Here is a 13,720-nt window from a genome sequence, read left to right as displayed (position 1 = left end):
AGAGTCCCACTGTGCCCCTAGGTCGGCTCTGCCCCTTCCCACACAGGCGGCCAGCCCAGCAGCTGCCTGACAGACTCTGGCTCCCCCGAGCTCTCTGCCGGTGCCGGGGGCAGGAACAGACGTGTGCATGTGGTTCTGCCTTGGCCTGGGAGTCTGGACACCCTGGCTGGCCCCCAGGCTCAGGGGCAAGGGCCCGGAGAGAGCACCACCCCGAAGCGCTTTTCTCCCGGGCTTGGGAGCATTGTGCGCAGCTGGCGGGAACAGCGGGCGAGAGTGCTTACAAACAGGCCTTTGGAGGCAGCCGGGGAGGTGTTCCAGCGGGAGAGGGCCGGTTGTGCTCTGAGGCCCCACAGGCCAGGGGCAGGACCCAGCAGGTCCCCTGCCCCTGGCCAGCCTTGCCTAGACCTTCCTGGCCTCCGGGGTACTGCCTCACCAAGGGGCAGGCTGCGGGGACTGGGTCCAGACATGCCCGGGCGCCTCCCAGGCTCATCTAAGCTGGTGCCTTTCCCCTGGGCCTAGGCCTCGGTTGAGGCCTCTTTGGAGAGGAGGTTGCTGGCAGGGGCTGTCTCCACACTGCAAGGTGCTGGAGCTCAGAGGGCCTGGTCAGAGGGAAGGGACCAGAAAGGGGCTGGATACCCAAGACCTCTTTGGCCAAGCAGCCTCAGGGCAGCAGGGAGAGCACGAGGCCCACTGTGCCCCTCGGTCGGCTCTGCCCCTTCCCACACAGGCGGCCAGCCCAGCAGCTGCCTGACAGACTCTGGCTCCCCCGAGCTCTCTGCCGGTGCCGTGGGCAGGAACAGACGTGTGCATGTGGTTCTGCCTTGGCCTGGGTGTCTGGACACCCTGGCTGGCCCCCAGGCTCAGGGGCAAGGGCCCGGAGAGAGCACCACCCCGAAGCGCTTTTTTCTCCCGGGCTTGGGAGCACTGTGCGCAGCTGGCGGGAACAGCGGGCGAGAGTGCTTACAAACAGGCCTTTGGAGGCAGCCGGGGAGGTCTTCCAGCGGGAGAGGGCCGGTTGTGCTAAGAGGCCCCACAGGCCAGGGTCAGGACCCAGCAGGGCCCCTGCCCCTGGCCAGCCTTGCCCAGACCTTCCTGGGCGCCGGGGGTACTGCCCCACCAAGGGGCAGGCTGCGGGGACTGGGTCCAGACATGCCCGGGCGCCTCCCCAGGCTCATCCCCACTGGTGCCTTTCCCCTGGGCCTAGGCCTCGGTTGAGGCCTCTTTGGAGAGGAGGTTGCTTGCAGGGGCTGTCTCCACACTGCAAGGTGCTGGAGCTCAGAGGGCCTGGTCAGAGGGAAGGGACCAGAAACTGGCTGGATACCCAAGACCTCTTTGGCCCAGCAGCCTCAGGGCAGCAGGGAGAGCAAGAGGCCCACTGTGCCCCTAGGTCGGCTCTGCCCCTTCCCACACAGGCGGCCAGCCCAGCAGCTGCCTGAGAGACTCTGGCTCCCCCGAGCTCTCTGCCGGTGCTGGGGGCAGGAACAGACGTGTGCATGTGGTTCTGCCTTGTCCTGGGAGTCTAGACACCCTGGCTGGCCCCCAGGCTCAGGGGCAAGGGCCCGGAGAGAGCACCACCCCGAAGCGCTTTTCTCCCGGGCTTGGGAGCATTGTGCGCAGGTGGCGGGAACAGCGGGCGAGAGTGCTTGCAAATCGGCCTTTGGAGGCAGCCGGGGAGGTGTTCCAGTGGGAGAGGGCCGGTTGTGCTCTGAGGCCCCACAGGCCAGGGGCAGGACCCAGCAGGGCCCCTGCCCCTGGTCAGCCTTGCCCAGACCTTCCTGGCCTCCGGGGGTACTGCCCCACCAAGAAGCAGGCTGCGGGGACTGGGTCCAGACATGCCCGGGCGCCTCCCCAGGCTCATCCCCGCTGGTGACTTTCCCCTGGGCCTAGGCCTCGGTTGAGGCCTCCTTGGAGAGGAGGTTGCTTGCAGGGGCTGTCTCCACACTGCAAGGTGCTGGAGCTCAGAGGGCCTCGTCAGAGGGAAGGGACCAGCAAGGGGCTGGATGCCCAAGACCTCTTTGGGCCAGCAGCCTCAGGGCAGCAGGGAGAGCAAGAGTCCCACTGTGCCCCTCAGTCGGCTCTGCCCCTTCCCACACAGGCGGCCAGCCCAGCAGCTGCCTGACAGACTCTGGCTCCCCCGAGCTCTCTGCCGGTGCCGGGGGCAGGAACAGACCTGTGCATGTGGTTTGCCTTGTCCTGGGAGTCTAAACACCCTGGCTGGCCCCCAGGCTCAGGGGCAAGGGCCCGGAGAGAGCACCACCCCGAAGCGCTTTTCTCCCGGGCTTGGGAGCATTGTGCGCAGCTGGCGGGAACAGCGGGCGAGAGTGCTTGCAAATCGGCCTTTGGAGGCAGCCGGGGAGGTGTTCCAGCGGGAGAGGGCCGGTTGTGCTCTGAGGCCCCACAGGCCAGGGGCAGGACCCAGCAGGGCCCCTGACCCTGGTCAGCCTTGCCCAGACCTTCCTCGCCTCCGGGGGTACTGCCCCACAAAGGAGCAGGCTGCCGGGACTGGGTCCAGACATGCCCGGGCGCCTCCCTAGGCTCATCCCCACTGGTGACTTTCCCCTGGGCCTAGGCCTCGGTTGAGGCCTCCTTGGAGAGGAGGTTGCTTGAAGGGGCTGTTTCCACACTGCAAGGTGCTGGAGCTCAGAGGGCCTGGTCAGAAAGAAGGGACCAGAAAGGGGCTGGATACCCAAGACCTCTTTGGCCAAGCAGCCTCAGGGCAGCAGGGAGAGCACGAGGCCCACTGTGCCCCTAGGTCGGCTCTGCCCCTTCCCACACAGGGGGCCAGCCCGGCAGCTGCCTGACAGACTCTGGCTCCCCCGAGCTCTCTGCCGGTGCCGGGGGCAGGAACAGACGTGTGCATGTGGTTCTGCCTTGGCCTGAGAGTCTGGACCCCCTGGCTGGCCCCCAGGCTCAGGGGCAAGGGCCCGGAGAGAGCACCACCGCGAAGCGCTTTTCTCCCGGGCTTGGGAGCATTGTGCGCAGCTGGCGGGAACAGCGGGCGAGAGTGCTTGCAAACCGGCCTTTGGAGGTAGCCGGGGAGGTCTTCCAGAGGGAGAGGGCCGGATGTTCTCAGAGGCCCCACAGGCCAGGGGCAGGACCCAGCAGGGCCCCTGCCCCTGGCCAGCCTTGCCCAGACCTTCCTGGCCTCGGGGGTCCTGCCTCACCAAGGGGCAGGCTGCGGGGACTGGGTCCAGACATGTCCGGGCGCCTCCCCAGGCACTTCTAAGCTGGTGCCTTTCCCCTGGGCCTAGGCCTCGGTTGAGGCCTCTTTGGAGAGGAGTTTGCTGGCAGGGGCTGTCTCCACACTGCAAGGCGCTGGAGCTCAGAGGGCCTGGTCAGAGGGAAGGGACCAGAAACTGGCTGGATACCCAAAACCTCTTTGGCCAAGCAGCCTCAGGGCAGCAGGGAGAGCAAGAGGCCCACTGTGCCCCTAGGTTGGCTCTGACCCTTCACACACAGGCGGCCAGCCCAGCAGCTGACTGACAGACTCTGGCTCCCCCGAGCTCTCTGCCGGTGCCGGGGGCAGGAACAGACGTGTGCATGTGGTTCTGCCCTGGCCGGGGAGTCTGGACACCCTGGCTGGCCCCCAGGCTCAGGGGCAAGGGCCCGGAGAGAGCACCACCCCGAAGCGCTTTTCTCCCGGGCTTGGGAGCATTGTGCGCGGCTGGCGGGAACAGCGGGCGAGAGTGCTTGCAAATCGGCCTTTGGAGGCAGCCGGGGAGGTGTTCTAGCCGGAGAGGGCCGGCTGTGCTCTGAGGCCCCACAGGTCAGGGGCAGGACCCAGCACGGCCCCTGCCCCTGGCCAGCCTTACCCAGAACTTTCTGGCCTGCGGGGGTACTGCCCCACCAAGGGGCAGGCTGCGGGGACTGGGTCCAGACATGCCCGGGCGCCTTCCCAGGCTCATCCCCGCTGGTGACTTTCCCCTGGGCCTAGGCCTCGGTTGAGGCCTCCTTGGAGAGGAGGTTGCTTGCAGGGGCTGTCTCCACACTGCAAGGTGCTGGAGCTCAGAGGGCCTCGTCAGAGGGAAGGGACCAGCAAGGGGCTGGATGCCCAAGACCTCTTTAGCCCAGCAGCCTCAGGGCAGCAGGGAGAGCAACAGGCCCACTGTGCCCCTCAGTCGGCTCTGCCCCTTCCCAGACAGGCGGCCAGCCGAGCAGCTGCCTGACAGACTCTGGCTCCCCCGAGCTCTCTGCCGGTGCCGGGGGAGGAACAAACGTGTGCATGTGATTCTGCCTTGGCCTGGGAGTCTGGACACTCTGCCTGGCCCCCAGGCTCTGGGGCAAGAGCCCGAAGAGAGCACCACCCCGAAGCGCTTTTCTCCCAGGCTTGGGAGCATTGTGCGCGGCTGGCGGGAACAGCGGGCGAGAGTGCTTGCAAACCGGCCTTTGGAGGCAGCCGGGGAGGTCTTCCAGAGGGAGAGGGCCGGATGTTCTAAGAGGACCCACAGGCCAGGGGCAGGACCCAGCAGGGCCCCTGCCCCTGGCCAGCCTTGCCCAGACCTTCCTGGCCTCCAGGGGTACTGCCTCACCAAGGGGCAGGCTGCGGGGACTGGGTCCAGACATGCCCGGGCGCCGACCCAGGCTCATCCCCGCTGGTGCCTTTCCCCTGGGCCTAGGCCTCGGTTGAGGCCTCTTTGGAGAGGAGGTTGCTGGCAGGGGCTGTCTCCACACTGCCAGGTGCTGGAGCTCAGAGGGCCTGGTCAGAGGGAAGGGACCAGAAAGGGGCTGGATACCCAAGACCTCTTTGGCCAAGCAGCCTCAGGGCAGCAGGGAGAGCAAGAGGCCCACTGTGCCCCTAGGTCGGCTCTGCCCCTTCCCACACAGGCGGCCAGCCCAGCAGCTGCCTGACAGACTCTGGCTCCCCCGAGCTCTCTGCCGGTGCCGGGGGCAGGAACAGACTTGTGCATGTGGTTCTGCCTTGGCCTGGGTGTCTGGACACCCTGGCTGGCCCCCAGGCTCAGGGGCAAGGGCCCAGAGAGTGCACCACCCCGAAGCGCTTTTCTCCCGGGCTTGGGAGCATTGTGCGCAGCTGGCGGGAACAGCGGGCGAGAGTGCTTACAAACAGGCCTTTGGAGGCAGCCGGGGAGGTGTTCCAGCGGGAGAGGGCCGGTTGTGCTCAGAGGCCCCACAGGCCAGGGGCAGGACCCAGCAGGTCCCCTGCCCCTGGCCAGCCTTGCCCAGACCTTCCTGGGCGCCGGGGGTACTGCCCCACCAAGGGGCAGGCTGCGGGGACTGGGTCCAGACATGCCCGGGCGCCTCCCCAGGCTCATCCCCGCTGGGGACTTTCCCCTGGGCCTAGGCCTCGGTTGAGGCCTCCTTGGAGAGGAGGTTGCTTGCAGGGGCTGTCTCCACACTGCAAGGTGCTGGAGCTCAGAGGGCCTGGTCAGAGGGAAGGGACCAGAAACTGGCTGGATACCCAAGACCTCTTTGGCCCAGCAGCCTCAGGGCAGCAGGGAGAGCAAGAGTCCCACTGTGCCCCTAGGTCGGCTCTGCCCCTTCCCACACAGGCGGCCAGCCCAGCAGCTGCCTGACAGACTCTGGCTCCCCCGAGCTCTCTGCCGGTGCCGGGGGCAGGAACAGACGTGTGCATGTGGTTCTGCCTTGGCCTGAGAGTCTGGACCCCCTGGCTGGCCCCCAGGCTCAGGGGCAAGGGCCCGGAGAGAGCACCACCGCGAAGCGCTTTTCTCCCGGGCTTGGGAGCATTGTGCGCAGCTGGCGGGAACAGCGGGCGAGAGTGCTTGCAAACCGGCCTTTGGAGGTAGCCGGGGAGGTCTTCCAGAGGGAGAGGGCCGGATGTTCTCAGAGGCCCCACAGGCCAGGGGCAGGACCCAGCAGGGCCCCTGCCCCTGGCCAGCCTTGCCCAGACCTTCCTGGCCTCGGGGGTACTGCCTCACCAAGGGGCAGGCTGCGGGGACTGGGTCCAGACATGTCCGGGCGCCTCCCCAGGCACTTCTAAGCTGGTGCCTTTCCCCTGGGCCTAGGCCTCGGTTGAGGCCTCTTTGGAGAGGAGTTTGCTGGCAGGGGCTGTCTCCACACTGCAAGGTGCTGGAGCTCAGAGGGCCTGGTCAGAGGGAAGGGACCAGCAAGGGGCTGGATGCCCAAGACCTCTTTGGCCCAGCAGCCGCAGGGCAGCAGGGAGAGCAAGAGGCCCACTGTGCCCCTAGGTCGGCTCTGCCCCTTCTCCCTCAGGCGGCCAGCCCAGCAGCTGCCTGACAGACTCTGGCTCCCCCGAGCTCTCTGCCGGTGCCGGGGGCAGGAACAGACGTGTGCATGTGGTTCTGCCTTGGCCTGGAGTGTGGACCCCCTGGCTGGCCCCCAGGCTCAGGGGCAAGGGCCCGGAGAGAGCACCACCCCGAAGCGCTTTTCTCCCGGGCTTGGGAGCATTGTGCGCGGCTGGCGGGAACAGCGGGCGAGAGTGCTTGCAAACCGGCCTTTGGAGGCAGACGGGGAGGTCTTCCAGCGGGAGAGTGCCAGTTGTGCTCAGAGACCCCACAGGCCAGGGGCAGGACCCAGCAGGGCCCCTGCCCCTGGCCAGCCTTGCCCAGACCTTCCTGGACTCCGGGGGTACAGCCCCACCAAGGGGCAGGCTGCGGGGACTGTGTCCAGACATGTCCGGGCGCCTCCCCAGGCTCATCCCCGCTGGTGTCTTTCCCCTGGGCCTAGGCCTCGGTTGAGGCTTCCTTGTAGAGGAGGTTGCTGGCAGGGGCTGTCTCCACACTGCAAGGTGCTGGAGCTCAGAGGGCCTCGTCAGAGGGAAGGGACCAGCAAGGGGCTGGATGCCCAAGACCTCTTTGGCCCAGCAGCCTCAGGGCAGCAGGGAGAGCAACAGGCCCACTGTGCCCCTCAGTCGGCTCTGCCCCTTCCCAGACAGGCGGCCAGCCGAGCAGCTGCCTGACAGACTCTGGCTCCCCCGAGCTCTCTGCCGGTGCCGGGGGAGGAACAGAGGTGTGCATGTGATTCTGCCTTGGCCTGGGAGTCTGGACCCTCTGCCTGGCCCCCAGGCTCTGGGGCAAGATCCCGGAGAGAGCACCACCCCGAAGCGCTTTTCTCCCGGGCTTGGGAGCATTGTGCGCGGCTGGCGGGAACAGCGGGCGAGAGTGCTTGCAAATCGGCCTTTGGAGGCAGCCGGGGAGGTCTTCCAGAGGGAGAGGGCCGGTTGTGCTCTGAGGCCCCACAGGCCAGGGGCAGGACCCAGCAGGTCCCCTGCCCCTGGCCAGCCTTGCCCAGACCTTCCTGGCCTCCGGGGTACTGCCTCACCAAGGGGCAGGCTGCGGGGACTGGGTCCAGACATGCCCGGGCGCCTCCCAGGCTCATCTAAGCTGGTGCCTTTCCCCTGGGCCTAGGCCTCGGTTGAGGCCTCTTTGGAGAGGAGGTTGCTGGCAGGGGCTGTCTCCACACTGCAAGGTGCTGGAGCTCAGAGGGCCTGGTCAGAGGGAAGGGACCAGAAACTGGCTGGATACCCAAGACCTCTTTGGCCCAGCAGCCTCAGGGCAGCAGGGAGAGCAAGAGGCCCACTGTGCCCCTAGGTCGGCTCTGCCCCTTCCCACACAGGGGGCCAGCCCGGCAGCTGCCTGACTGACTCTGGCTCCCCCGAGCTCTCTGCCGGTGCCGGGGGCAGGAACAGACGTGTGCATGTGGTTCTGCCTTGGCCTGGGTGTCTGGACACCCTGGCTGGCCCCCAGGCTCAGGGGCAAGGGCCCGGAGAGTGCACCACCCCGAAGCGCTTTTCTCCCGGGCTTGGGAGCACTGTGCGCAACTGGCGGGAACAGCGGGCGAGAGTGCTTACAAACAGGCCTTTGGAGGCAGCCGGGGAGGTCTTCCAGCGGGAGAGGGCCGGTTGTGCTCAGAGGCCCCACAGGCCAGGGTCAGGACCCAGCAGGGCCCCTGCCCCTGGCCAGCCTTGCCCAGAACTTCCTGGGCGCCGGGGGTACTGCCCCACCAAGGGGCAGGCTGCGGGGACTGGGTCCAGACATGCCCGGGCGCCTCCCCAGGCTCATCCCCGCTGGTGCCTTTCCCCTGGGCCTAGGCCTCGGTTGAGGCCTCTTTGGAGAGGAGGTTGCTGGCAGGGGCTGTCTCCACACTGCAAGGTGCTGGAGCTCAGAGGGCCTGGTCAGAGGGAAGGGACCAGAAACTGGCTGGATACCCAAGACCTCTTTGGCCCAGCAGCCTCAGGGCAGCAGGGAGAGCAAGAGGCCCACTGTACCCCTAGGTCGGCTCTGCCCCTTCCCACACAGGCGGCCAGCCCAGCAGCTGCCTGAGTGACTCTGGCTCCCCCGAGCTCTCTGCCGGTGCCGGGGGCAGGAACAGACGTGTGCATGTGGTTCTGCCTTGTCCTGGGAGTCTAGACACCCTGGCTGGACCCCAGGCTCAGGGGCAAGGGCCCGGAGAGAGCACCACCCCGAAGCGCTTTTCTCCCGGGCTTGGGAGCATTGTGCGCAGGTGGCGGGAACAGCGGGCGAGAGTGCTTGCAAATCGGCCTTTGGAGGCAGCCGGGGAGGTGTTCCAGCGGGAGAGGGCCGGTTGTGCTCTGAGGCCCCACAGGCCAGGGGCAGGACCCAGCAGGGCCCCTGCCCCTGGTCAGCCTTGCCCAGACCTTCCTGGCCTCCGGGGGTACTGCCCCACCAAGGGGCAGGCTGCGGGGACTGGGTCCAGACATGCCCGGGCGCCTCCCCAGGCTCATCCCCGCTGGTGACTTTCCCCTGGGCCTAGGCCTCGGTTGAGGCCTCCTTGGAGAGGAGGTTGGTGGCAGGGGCTGTCTCCACACTGCAAGGTGCTGGAGTTCAGAGGGCCTCGTCAGAGGGAAGGGACCAGCAAGGGGCTGGATGCCCAAGACCTCTTTGGCCCAGCAGCCTCAGGGCAGCAGGGAGAGCAACAGGCCCACTGTGCCCCTTAGTCGGCTCTGCCCCTTCCCAGACAGGCGGCCAGCGGAGCAGCTGCCTGACAGACTCTGGCTCCCCCTAGCTCTCTGCCGGTGCCGGGGGAGGAACAGACGTGTGCAGGTGATTCTGCCTTGGCCTGGGAGTCTGGACCCTCTGCCTGGCCCCCAGGCTCTGGGGCAAGAGCCCGGAGAGAGCACCACCCCGAAGCGCTTTTCTCCCAGGCTTGGGAGCATTGTGTGCGGCTGGCGGGAACGGCGGGCGAGAGTGCTTGCAAACCGGCCATTGGAGGCAGCCGGGGAGGTCTTCCAGAAGGAGAGGGCCGGATGTTCTCAGAGGCCCCACAGGCCAGGGGCAGGAACCAGCAGGGCCACTGCCCCTGGCCAGCCTTGCCCAGACCTTCCTGGCCTCCAGGGGTACTGCCTCACCAAGGGGCAGGCTGCGGGGACTGGGTCCAGACATGCCCGGGCGCCTCCCCAGGCTCAACCCCGCTGGTGACTTTCCCCTGGGCCTAGGCCACGGTTAAGGCCTCCTTGGAGAGGAGGTTGCTTGCAGGGGCTGTCTCCACACTGCAAGGTGCTGGAGCTCAGAGGGCCTCGACAGAGGGAAGGGACCAGGAAGGGGCTGGATGCCCAAGATCTCTTTGGCCCAGCAGCCGCAGGGCAGTAGGGAGAGCAAAAGGCCCAGTGTGTCCCTAGGTCGTCTCTGCCCCTTCTCCCACAGGAGGCCAGCACAGCAGCTGCCTGACAGACTCTGGCTCCCCCGATCTCTCTGGCGGTGCCAGGGGCAGGAACAGACGTGAGCATGTGGTTCTGCCTTGGCCTGGTAGTGTGGACCCCCTGGCTGGCCCCCAGGCTCAGGGGCAAGGGCCCGGAGAGAGCACCACACCGAAGCGCTTTTCTCCCGGGCTTCGGAGCATTGTGCGCGGCTGGCGGGAACAGCGTTCGAGAGTGCTTGCAAACCGGCCTTTGGAGGCAGACGGGGAGGTCTTCCAGCGGGAGAGTGCCAGTTGTGCTCAGAGACCCCACAGGCCAGGGGCAGGACCCAGCACGGCCCCTGCCCGTGGCCAGCCTTGCCCAGACCTTCCTGGACTCCGGGGGTACTGCCTCACCAACGGGCAGGCTGCGGGGCCTGGGTCCAGACATGCCCAGGCGCCTCCCAGGCTCATCTAAGCTGGTGCCTTTCCCCTGGGCCTAGGCCTCGGTTGAGGCCTCTTTGGAGAGGATGTACCTGGCAGGGGCTCTCTCTACACTGCAAGGTGCTGGAGCTCAGAGGGCCTGGTCAGAGGGAAGGGATCAGAAAGGGGCTGGATACCCAAGACCGCTTTGGCCAAGCAGCCTCAGGGCAGCAGGGAGAGCAGAGGCCCACTGTGCCCCTCGGTCTGCTCTGCCCCTTCCCACACAGGCGGCCATCCCAGCTGCTGCCTGACAGACTCTGGCTCCCCCGAGCTCTCTGCCGGTGCCGGGGGCAGGAACAGACGTGTGCATGTGGTTCTGCCTTGGCCTGAGAGTGTGGACCCTCTGGCTGGCCCCCAGGCTCAGGGGCAAGGGCCCGGATAGAGCACCACCCCGAAGCGCTTTTCTCCCGGGCTTGGGAGCATTGTGCGCGGCTGGCGGGAACAGCGGGCGAGAGTGCTTGCAAACCGGACTTTGGAGGCTGCCGGGGAGGTCTTCCAGAGGGAGAGGGCCGGATGTTCTCAGCGGCCCCACAGGCCAGGGGCAGGACCCAGCACGGCCCCTGCCCCTGGCCAGCCTTGCCCAGACCTTCCTTGCCTCGGGGGTACTGCCTCAACAAGGGGCAGGCTGCGGGGACTGGGTCCAGACATGCCCGGGCGCCTCCCCAGGCTCATCCCCACTGGTGACTTTCCCCTGGGCATAGGCCTCGGTTGAGGCCTCCTTGGAGAGGAGGTTGCTTGCAGGGGCTGTCTCCACACTGCAAGGTGCTGGAGCTCAGAGGGCCTCGTCAGAGGGAAGGGACCAGTAAGGGGCTGGATGCCCAAGACCTCTTTGGCCCAGCAGCCGCAGGGCAGCAGGGAGAGCAAGAGGCCCACTGTGCCCCTAGGTCGGCTCTGCCCCTTCTCCCACAGGCGGCCAGCACAGCAGCTGCCTGACAGACTCTGGCTCCTCCGAGCTCTCTGCCGGTGCCGGGGGAGGAACAGACGTGTGCATGTGGTTCTGCCTTGGCCTGGGAGTGTGGACCCCCTGGCTGGCCCCCAGGCTCAGGGGCAAGGGCCCGGAGAGAGCACCACACCGAAGCGCTTTTCTCCCGGGCTTGGGAGCATTGTGCGCGGCTGGCGGGAACAGCGGGCGATAGTGCTTGCAAACCGGCCTTTGGAGGCAGACGGGGAGGTCTTCCAGCGGGAGAGTGCCAGTTGTGCTCAGAGAAACCACAGGCCAGGGGCAGGACCCAGCAGGGCCCCTGCCCCTGTCCAGCTTTACCCAGACCTTCCTGGCCTCGGGGGTACTGCCTCACCAAGGGGCAGGCTGCGGGGACTGGGTCCAGACATGTCCGGGCGCCTCCCCAGGCTCATCTAAGCTGGTGCCTTTCCCCTGGGCCTAGGCCTCGGTTGAGGCCTCTTTGGAGAGGAGGTTGCTGGCAGGGGCTGTCTCCACACTGCAAGGTGCTGGAGCTCAGAGGGCCTGGTCAGAGGGAAGGGACCAGAAAGTGGCTGGATACCCAAGACCTCTTTGGCCAAGCAGCCTCAGGGCAGCAGGGAGAGCAAGAGGCCCACTGTGCCCCTAGGTTGGCTCTGCCCTTCCCACACAGGCGGCCAGCCGAGCAGCTGCCTGACAGACTCTGGCTCCCCCTAGCTCTCTGCCGGTGCCGGGGGAGGAACAGACGTGTGCATGTGGTTCTGCCTTGGCCTGAGAGTCTGGACCCCCTGGCTGGCCCCCAGGCTCAGGGGCAAGGGCCCGGAGAGAGCACCACCCCGAAGCGCTTTTCTCCCGGGCTTGGGACCATTGTGCGCGGCTGGCGGGAACAGCGGGTGAGAGTGCTTGCAAATCGGCCTTTGGAGGCAGCCGGGGAGGTGTTCCAGCGGGAGAGCGCCGGTTGTGCTCTGAGGCCCCACAGGCCAGGGGCAGGACCCAGCACGGCCCCTGTCCCTGGCCAGCCTTACCCAGAACTTCCTGGCCTGCGGTGGTACTGCCCCACCAAGGGGCAGGCTGCGGGGACTGGGTCCAGACATGCCCGGGCACCTCCCCAGGCTCATCCCCGCTGGTGACTTTCCCCTGGGCCTAGGCCTCGGTTGAGGCCTCCTTGGAGAGGAGGTTGCTTGCAGGGGCTGTCTCCACACTGCAAGGTGCTGGAGCTCAGAGGGCCTCGTCAGAGGGAAGGGACCAGCAAGGGGCTGGATGCCCAAGACCTCTTTAGCCCAGCAGCCTCAGGGCAGCAGGGAGAGCAACAGGCCCACTGTGCCCCTCAGTCGGCTCTGCCCCTTCCCAGACAGGCGGCCAGGCGAGCAGCTGCCTGACAGATTCTGGCTCCCCCGAGCTCTCTGCCGGTGCCGGGGGAGGAACAAACGTGTGCATGTGATTCTGCCTTGGCCTGGGAGTCTGGACACTCTGCCTGGCCCCCAGGCTCTGGGGCAAGAGCCCGGAGAGAGCACCACCCCGAAGCGCTTTTCTCCCGGGCTTGGGAGCATTGTGTGCGGCTGGCGGGAACAGCGGGCGAGAGTGCTTGCAAACCGGCCTTTGGAGGCAGCCGGGGAGGTCTTCCAGAGGGAGAGGGCCGGATGTTCTAAGAGGACCCACAGGCCAGGGGCAGGACCAGGCAGGGCCCCTGCCCCTGGCCAGCCTTGCCCAGACCTTCCTGGCCTCCAGGGGTACTGCCTCACCAAGGGGCAGGCTGCGGGGACTGGGTCCAGACATGCCCGGGCGCCGACCCAGGCTCATCCCCGCTGGTGCCTTTCCCCTGGGCCTAGGCCTCGGTTGAGGCCTCTTTGGAGAGGAGGTTGCTGGCAGGGGCTCTCTCCACACTGCAAGGTGCTGGAGCTCAGAGGGCCTGGTCAGAGGGAAGGGACCAGAAAGGGGCTGGATACCCAAGACCTCTTTGGCCAAGCAGCCTCAGGGCAGCAGGGAGAGCAAGAGGCCCACTGTGCCCCTAGGTCGGCTCTGCCCCTTCCCACACAGGCGGCCAGCCCAGCAGCTGCCTGACAGACTCTGGCTCCCCTAAGCTCTCTGCCGGTGCCGGGGGCAGGAACAGACTTGTGCATGTGGTTCTGCCTTGGCCTGGGTGTCTGGACACCCTGGCTGGCCCCCAGGCTCAGGGGCAAGGGCCCAGAGAGTGCACCACCCCGAAGCGCTTTTCTCCCGGGCTTGGGAGCATTGTGCGCAGCTGGCGGAAAGAGCGGGCGAGAGTGCTTACAAACAGGCCTTTGGAGGCAGCCGGGGAGGTGTTCCAGCGGGAGAGGGCCGGTTGTGCTCAGAGGCCCCACAGGCCAGGGGCAGGACCCAGCAGGTCCCCTGCCCCTGGCCAGCCTTGCCCATTCCTTCCTGGGCGCCGGGGGTACTGCCCCACCAAGGGGCAGGCTGCGGGGACTGGGTCCAGACATGCCCGGGCGCCTCCCCAGGCTCATCCCCGCTGGGGACTTTCCCCTGGGCCTAGGCCTCGGTTGAGGCCTCCTTGGAGAGGAGGTTGCTTGCAGGGGCTGTCTCCACACTGCAAGGTGCTGGAGCTCAGAGGGCCTGGTCAGAGGGAAGGGACCAGAAACTGGCTGGATACCCAAGACCTCTTTGGCCCAGCAGCCTCAGGGCAGCAGGGAGAGCAAGAGTCCCACTGTGCCCCTAGGTCGGCTCTGCCCCTTCCCACACAGGCGGCCAGCCCAGCAGCTGCCTGACAGACTC

Source organism: Cervus elaphus, chromosome 5 (assembly GCF_910594005.1).
Source record: "Cervus elaphus chromosome 5, mCerEla1.1, whole genome shotgun sequence".
Lineage (NCBI taxonomy): Eukaryota > Metazoa > Chordata > Mammalia > Artiodactyla > Cervidae > Cervus > Cervus elaphus.
This window is presented reverse-complemented; position numbering follows the sequence as displayed.